This window comes from Lactuca saligna, chromosome 8 (genome assembly GCF_052625555.1).
Source record: "Lactuca saligna cultivar CGN05327 chromosome 8, ASM5262555v1, whole genome shotgun sequence".
NCBI lineage: Eukaryota > Viridiplantae > Streptophyta > Magnoliopsida > Asterales > Asteraceae > Lactuca > Lactuca saligna.
In genome coordinates, this window is record NC_136424.1 from 188,463,326 (window position 1) to 188,472,714 (window position 9,389).

At 32.0% G+C, this 9,389-nt stretch overlaps 1 pseudogene; it reads right to left on the minus strand.

The window, feature by feature from the left end:
• Positions 1–963: 963 nt before the first annotated feature.
• LOC145010379 (DNA repair protein recA homolog 2, mitochondrial-like) lies at positions 964–3,403 on the minus strand (annotated as a pseudogene).
• Between the last annotated feature and the right edge of the window lie 5,986 nt (positions 3,404–9,389).

A 9,389-nucleotide genomic window follows, 5' to 3' on the forward strand; every position in this document is an offset into this window, starting at 1 on the left:
GGCTCAAACACACACATACAAGCTCTAAAACGAGGGTTAGGGTAGTCTTAGGGTTTTCTCTCTAGGAATGGTGGCCAGAAATGATGCCATCATATCCCTTATATAGGGGACTCACCCTAAATTTGGGTTTGCACTCCGAGCCTAGTAGGCCTAACGTACCCACGGGTACGCCCAGGGTACTAGGTGGTCTCCACGTCACATGCAAGCTGACGAGTATGGTAAGTGTACACCTCAGGTACGCCCCGCATACTTGTTTTTCACTCTTTTTTATATTAAGGACCAAAATAGTCAATAGCTCAATAGATCAAGGTTCACAAGGTACACCTGGACTCGGGATATTACATCATGTATCCAACCAATCATCATATCTTTTAACTTCAATATCAATCCTAACTCTTGATCAAGCACAACACGAAAATCATATACATTTATCATGTCAGTTGTACAACATTAATATCAATTAATTAATAATACACATGGTATGTATGAGAGTGAAATCAAAATGATCTACCAATAAGAGTTTTGTACTGCCTTTAATCAAAGTAATTTTGGTAGCCTTAAGGGCAGCTTCCAAAGGATATTCCTTGCTTGTGTCATCTTCCTTTTGAATTTGTGGGAGAGTGTCTAGCAGTTCAAATCAGAAAAGAAAACCAATGAGTGTCATGCAAAATGTTTAAATTAAATTAATTGGCCAAAGCTAGCTTAATTACATCTTGTTCACCAATGCAAAGGTCAAGAAACTCCAAATCAGCAATAGGGACACCAGGTGTATTGAAGTTTGAAATTGTAGCTATTGATTGAGAAGTTGTTACTTTCTAATCATCATAAACTATAAATGTTGCTTGTTATTTAAGGAATCTACGTGGGATTATGTAAATATTAACAAAAGATGAGATCCTCATATACAAGAAACTTATAAAGTTATAATATGCACTGATTAAATAAGAGGAAACTAAGGATTATTTAGAGATGAGCTAATTTCAGTTTATCAAAAATAGAAAGTCCTTCAGATGCTTCTTCATCTAGAACCTGATTCAGATACACCAAGTGTGGTCAATATGTTGACTTTATGGACATAAAATATTGATTAAAAGTACTTAAAAACTTATCATGTGTAATTTTGAAGGAGAAAAGCTCCCCTTTTTCTACTCCCTACATAAAAACTTAATTGGTAAAATATCAAATGTGACCTAAACCCTAAAATCAAAATGCATAGCTGAAAAAAATACACCTGAACGATGAGAAGGTGTGAGAACATATGAAAGATAATGAGCAGAGTCACTCTGGATTACCACCTGAAGTACTCGAAATTATTTGCAATATATTTTAGTTAAAAATCAACAAAAACTAATAGGAACTAAAACATTATGGAAAATATATTAGTTCAAAGTTAACATACAACAAATACATCTTACTAGTAGTTTGCCAACAATAACTAAATGACTAAAATGTTCCCGGAATAAATAATACCCTAATCCAATGAATGTCAATCAAATTGCAACTTATTTTGTCCTCAAACTTTCTGAAGTATTTGTATCATGATTTAGAATCTTGTTCAATACAAAACAAGTGTCTTCGTAGAGTCTTTACCAACTTATCACAAATTATTGTATTCTGAATCAAATAAGTTTTAACTTGCATCTTACCATTGACAACTTCTCGATCTATGAAGTAACTATTTCCTTCTTTTAATACAACCCCATGTTCACAACCCAACTGTAGCACCTCAGATGCACGAGATATGCCTCTTCGAAACTCAATCTACAGTCTGCCTTTTTCATAGCAGGTGCTAGCTTATTCTTTAACACCTCCACATGTATACCAAGACCAGTAACTTGCAAATAGATAAATTTTCTTTTATTATTATCATTATCAATATAATAAAACAATTATTATTATTTTAAACCTTTTCCTGTGTCTTGAGCAATCATTTTCTAGCAATTCTTATTCGTACAACTTAATAAAATGGCAAGGCGTTTCCACCACATGTCACCTCACTTACTTTAAGTTCCTCTTGGTGTGATCTCAAATTTGATCTCACCAGAAAACAAGAGTAACAATTGGCTATGACATTATGACATATTTGAAACTATTTAAACTGATTTTATAACTATATATAATATACTAACCTGATTTATAAATATAATAAGTGTATCTGAACAACATAAAGAATAATGAATCTTACGAAGTGCTCGTGTCATTATTCATGATTATGTCTCAATGATATTGTCACTTATTACACCTGTAATTTCACGTTGTGGGATGAGTGCAGCAACCTATAAAAATAAAGTCAATGAATTTGAAAACCAAGACAACAATTGGACAAAAGATTTGTAGGGGTGAGTTTGATGAAGAAGAGAGGAGGGCATTCATGTCTTTTGCAAATTTTTTTCCTTACACTGTCGATTATGATCACATCAACTGCTCCACTCTGTGTGAGAGCGTCAACAATACTCAATAAGTTTTCAGCATAATTTGGCTGTGAGATGAGATGACTTTTGGTATTTACACCAACTGTTTTAAGCAGCAGTGGGTCCGGTGCATTCTCCACATCCAAGTAAGCACAATAATCTAACAAAAATAACTTCTAATCATCATAAAATATGAAACACCAACATTGTTTATATGTGGAATTAAAGAACATTGGAAAGCACCTCCAAGCTTTTGAGCTTCCTTGATTACATTCAAAGAAGTGTTGTCTTGCCTGATCCCTCTTGACCATCAACCTCAACAATTCCTCCCTATAATGTACAATTTAGCTGTTATTATTCTAGGGTTCACAATGATTAACTATTATGTATGTGTGTAATTTGCTAATACCATATAAGAGGCTACTAATTACCTTTGGTAATCCTCCAATTCCAACAGCAAGATTAGTAGGCTTTGAACTTTTTAGATGATAGGAGACACCAATTCCACCCCCCCCCCCCCCATGATTATTGCGAATGACAAGTCAGAAAAGCATGTCAAAGCCAATGATATTTTTGTAGATGAATACCTCCTTTAATAAGCAGTCCAAGCCTTTGACAACTGGTACTTATTTTACTGAAGTAACCTGACACCATAAATACTTTGGTTTAATGAACATTAACATGTATGGCTACAAAACACAATTGCAGTAACTTTTCATGAATGAAAATGAAAATTTCTTGAAACATTCTGACACCACAATTGCTTTTGCATCCTTTTCTTGTCAATATTTCCTTGTATTCTTCCCATGACAGAGTCAAGTGTGCCCTGGATGCATGCAATTAACTGTGAACACACTATTGTGATATAAAACAGAGTCAACATCTCTTTGAATCTGTTTTTTAAACAAAAATAAAGATCCATGCATATGTCGTTTCACTTGGCGGAGAACTATTTCTAGCATGATAGCGACTTGTAGCTTCTCACGAACCATGATGCATGTCCTCTTTTTCTTTTTTGCTTTAAACTAGATTGGCCAAACTACCCCTTTCTTTTAATAGAAAGAAATAAGAACTATAATACCCATCTTGTTTAACTTTAGCCACTTGACATCTACAAAACCTGATTGTTGATAAGGATTACTGAAACATACCATGTATGAAATGATAAAGAATAATAACCCACACAAAAGAAAGAAAGTTATGTTGTAGTTTTAGAGAGGAAATATCATAACTCTACTTTCATTTACCAACTATAATCTCATGACAAAAACTCATTTTAGGAGACCAAAGCTTTACACTTTTGGCATTTTTGATCAAAAGAGATGTCACGTCGTCTTCTAACAAAGATTTTAAAAAAAGCAATACTTGAAAACATCTTTTAACATGGGAAACTAAACAATAAACGACACCTTTTTTGCTCTAAATGATTTTCAATCAGTTTACGACCATTGCAAATGAGTTGTTAGCAAAATAGAAAAAGATTTAAAGTTGGATGTAAAATTCAAACTGACTATATGAAGGGCAATCAAGTTATTTTACCTGGGACTAGGACAGGGACTAAAATTGTTATGAAAATTAAAAGTACAAAATGATTCCTTTAAGAACTTATTGGATGGAATAATATTTTCGATTGATCTATCAATTTCATATATAATTCGATCATATTAAGAAAGGATCAAACATTGATCTCATCTGAAGTAGCAGCAGCAGGGCACAAGTACACAAGTAGCTTTTACTTTCTAAACTCAGGCATGCGATCTGAAAGGCCAAAAACAAGCTTTAGTTGGTTTACTATTTTTATCCTATAAAGTAACTAGTTAGATACAAGGAAAAAGGATTATGTGTTTGTTTAATAAGAGTTTTATGTGGAATCGTGATTTCTTAATCAAGCGATAAATTTGACAAAAAAAAACATTATACCTTTTGATACTGGGCAATAGTAATGGTTGTCACATGATAGTTAAACAAACATTCAAGTTTATATTTTCCAAGCCTTGTTTCCACATACTTGAGTTTTGCAGCCGTCGACCACTAGCAATGAACATATTCCTCTCATGCCTATGTAAGTACTAAACCTAGACTGCAGTCTTGTATAACAAACGTACCCATAATGTCTAAATGTGAACTAAATTCCTAGCCTTCTATATAAGATTTGTGTCACACACTCGGACCCAAATGTGAAATAAATTCCTATCCTTCTTTGTAAGAAGCAATCTCCTTTTTTTAACCAAACCCTTTACATTTCAATTTCTGAATCACTTATCAACGTCGGTGATTCATTATGAGTAAATGTGTGTGAGTTTATTACCTACTTAAAAAAGAATCTTCATAAAAAATCTATCTTCTTGCGACTTTGAAGATGGCTTTAAATCTTTAAGAATTAAGCTCCAATCAGAATTCAAAAAAAAAAAACCAAAATTTAATAAGATGTTGTATCAGAAAAATTAAATAAGTTTAACAAAAGTAGCCAAATTAAATGAAAGAATCAAGATTAAAGACAAGATTAGTGGTCGATTATGGATTTACCTTGTTCATCATAAAGAAGATCGAGTTTTGTTAAGCGAGAAGTGAAAGGGATGATCCCTCGGATTTCGTGTTGGCTCATGTAATTCAATGTCGTGGAAGTTAAAACTGGGGGAAATTTCAGTCCGGCGTAGATTTCATGTTGATCACTGAAAGCGCCTCCACCGAATTTTTGTAACTTTACTGTATATTTGAAGAAATCGGAGAGGTCTGTGAGATCGCATTCGCTGATTTTCACTGATACTAATGATTCCGTGCAATTTTTTTGCGAAGAGTTCTTGATCTTTGAAGTCGAACTTGACTAGATTTGTCATGTAGAAGTTTAACAATTCCATGGCTGTGTTACGAAAAGCTAGCTCACATAACCATTCGCCGTCCTTTTCAACGATTAAGCTCTCTTGTAGATATAGAATTCTCAAATTGTTACACAGATAATCGATTTGGAGCAATGGCCAGAGAGCACCGAGAGATTTTCTTTGTTGAAAAAAGCCTTAGCTTGCTAGAATGGTCCTTTGATTTTGTGGAATTTATTGCTGATATTTTAATGAAAACGCGTGTTTCTTTAAAAAAAAAATTATAAAACAACATGCTGAGATGACACACATTTATAAAAAGCACCCTCTGTGTTTTTTTGACACCAATTTTAGGGCCCACAAAAATACGCGTCCTAAATCCTTTAATTTTCTCCAGAGATGAGATTATTTTTAGGTCGGACACTTTTGCGTATCATAAATCAATGTGTGTCGTAAATTGCATGTCATCAAAGGTCTATTTTCTAGTAGTGTTGAAAATATTTGAAATGGTTTAAAAGATGTTAAACATTATTTAAACACTATGTCGTTATAATAAATAATGATTTTTTTTAAAAAGAATAAAATCGATTTATTGCGATATAACAACAAATAATAAAACTAGTGATTATTTTTTGCGTCAGAACTTAATATATGATATTAGTGTTTTAAACTTAACGTAACATGTTGATATTATATTTTATGCATGCTAAATGAGATTTAAAACATAAGTATCATCACCCAAGTTTTGGTTTATTAAAATATGACTTTTCTCATAAGATGCATAAAATTAAATTTATAAAATAAAATGAGTTTATTCTACAAATTCATGAAGTCATAAGTTTTTTAATTGTTAAAAGGAAGTTAAAAATAGTGATTTTATAACTCATCTAAAATTCCAAGTCTGTATAAAATAAAGTTTTATTAAGACTATTACCGATTCTTATCATTTGAGGGTTTTAGTGTCACGGGTTCACCTGGTCCTAGGATTGGATTTTGATGTTCGGGGTAGTTTTGTAGTTTCTGGTTTCTAAAGGGTGACCTTGTTGCTGGTTAGTTACAATGCTACAAGTTGTTTGAAATAGGATGACTTGACTGGAATCTTATGTGATAAAGGTCACCTAAGCATGAAAGGTCTGAGGCATATATGGGATAAACATGCCAAGCTAAGCAATAGTTGTTTAGGATCCCATAATCTAGGAGTTATATCATATGCAATTGGTAATCGCTAACTACCGAGTTTGATTAAGTTTTATGGGATAAAGGTCAGCTAACCATTTACTTGTTCCGTTACTTGGATCCTAGACAATAATAAATTAATGTTATAAGAAACAATAAAATGTATTAATTTTTAAAGACTAAAAATTGAAAATACTAAATGAAACTTTGTTAAATCCTGTTGATAATTGTTAATAGTTTTACGCCCTGCAAAACCTCTCTCTTGTTAAGTTTCAAGAGACAGTAACATTTGATGGATATAATTTATATAATTCGTATAATATCTTGAAGTTCTACCTTTAAGATAAATAGAAATTATATATACTGAATGATCCCATACCTGAATAACCTATGCAACCAATTACTCTGACAATGATACTTTGATAGAAGAATTATTGTGATGACGTATCTCACATTATACTGAAGAAATTAACCATGACTTGCAAAGAGTCTTGGACAATTATGAAACTTATCAGATGTCTCATCAAGTAAAGCAAATATTCAATCAAAACACTAGAAACAACTTCAAGTCTATTCAAGCATTGAATAAAAGGAAATCTAAGAGATTGTGCACTCATATAGACTTATAGTTCAGTTAAGGGAAATACATCATAAACCCATAAATCAAGAAAGGACCAAATTATTAGTGTTGTTTCTATTGTAGAAGAAACTGAACACTAAAGGAGGAATTGCTCCTATCATCTCATCAAGCTGAAGAAGTCTTTCTTGGACGAGATTTCAGATATCTTTATGATAGAACTATTTATTTTTCTATCATTCACTTGAGTATGTAATACTTCATGTGACACCAATAATTGATATTATGTGTTGATGATTGGAAGAAATAATCAATTGATTACAAACGAATGGTATTTCGTATTAAAGATATAACAAGTGTTGTTATAGTATTTTATTTAAACAATAGAAGTTCTATTCCTATCCTTATAAGGACATGTAACAGTTGTAATTTATGAATAAATCTAGATTTACTTATCGTTTAATGGATGTTCACATTCATGTTCTAAAACAATGTATTTTGTATTAAAGAGTATGTTCTCATAATGTTATTTATGAAGTAAATCTATAATCTTTCATTAAAGTGATAGTTCTGATCATAAGACCTATATAATAAAATGATATTTGATTGGAACTTATCTATGTCATAATCATCATGACAATGTAAATAAGAAATGCATATACCAACCTCAAAAGGATGGAATTTTTGAAGGCAACTGAGATTGATTCATTTGATATATGTGAATCATATTTATATGGGAAGACGATTCACAAGTGTCTTTATATATTAGTAGTTAAAGAGCAAAAGGCTTGACAAAGAGTTTTGCATAAGTGATGTATGTAATCTTTTTCAATCCATGAATAGATTTGGTGATAGATACTTAATCAAATTTACTGACGACTTTTATTCATTTTTTATTAAACCTTTTGATTTGATCAAATTTTTTCTAGTGAAGATTGATATACACATTAATGAGATCCTCATTAACCTTTCGATGTGATAAAGAAAATAAGTTTTGTAAAGCAAGTCTTCTTGGAACATCTTAGGAGTTGTGGAATCGATTCACAACTCATTTCGACAAAAACACTCACTCATCATTAGTATGTTCCTTGTGGCATAGGATCCCCTAGTCACTTGAATCTATGTTTTGGTATTCAAGGTAGCCTTCGTATTCTCTAGTGGGATAGGGTCACCTGGACACTAGTTGAATGTTGATAGTACAAGTTCTAAATAGGATAATACATAGACCTTGCAGTCTATTAGATGATGTTTTAAAAGAACTATTTACTTGAATTTTTTTTGGAATTATGCTCATTGCAACAAATATTATATTGAATATATATTTCCAACCAAATAATTGGATTAGATACTTATATTAGAATGAGGATGAAATTGTTTATCCTTATCTAAAAGGTATAGAGTTATAGAGCTTATGTTAGACAATAAGTTTAACCACTCTGGCATCTACTAATTGCATTTATGTAGACTATCCTAAATGATTATTTAGGATGAAGTTTTTACTAATCCCACTAATAGTCATTCTAGAATACAAGTACTTAGAAAGTTTGTTTTCTAAGTGGGAGCTATATGGAACTTTTAGAGCTAAAGAACCATAAACAAAATGCATCATAGTTTGGAACTAGCAAGTTTTCAATTGTTGATAAATTTGCTCAATAGTTGATCAGAAACTAATAAAACACATAGAGATATATTCATAGGCTTGATTAATCTTCTTTGATATAGTTTGAGTATAAAGAGTAACTAAGTTTTCGAGAGAGAAAATGTGACATCCGCAAATTTCTCGGTCAGAAAAGACCGATTTAGTTTATGCTTTTAAAATAAAATCAGAGTAATCTTCCAAAAGATGTTGCGGAATTTGTTCCCAAAACAAAATATAATAAAAACTTACCAAAGCATTTCTTAAAGAAAAATATTTTCATTGTATAACATAACGTCGGGATGTCATGTTCCGATACATACCAAAATCATAAACAGTATATTATAAGCCTTACAATAGTTATTTACAACTACTGGCCTATAATCCAAAAATCCCTCTTCACCATCCAAATTATGCTCTGGGTCCACTACCTAGAATATAAAAAGCTGAGTGGGTCAGGCTTTGGAGCCTGCTGAGCATATAGGGTTTTCAACCCATAATAAATAAATTTATTAATTTCATCAACCAACAATAAATTTATAAATTTCATCAACCAACAATATCCTTGATTACCTATTCCTATTATCCACACTTTACGTCCCTAAACACTTATCACAAGGGACCTAGTCTAAGGATTATCATCGGGGTGACAACACTACTTTAGGGGATTCCTCAGCAATTTACGTCGAATAAGGCAAACATGTGGGGGATGGAGTATACCATTGAACACTAAGTTCACAAACACCTACAGGTTGCGAACCTGCTAGCATTCC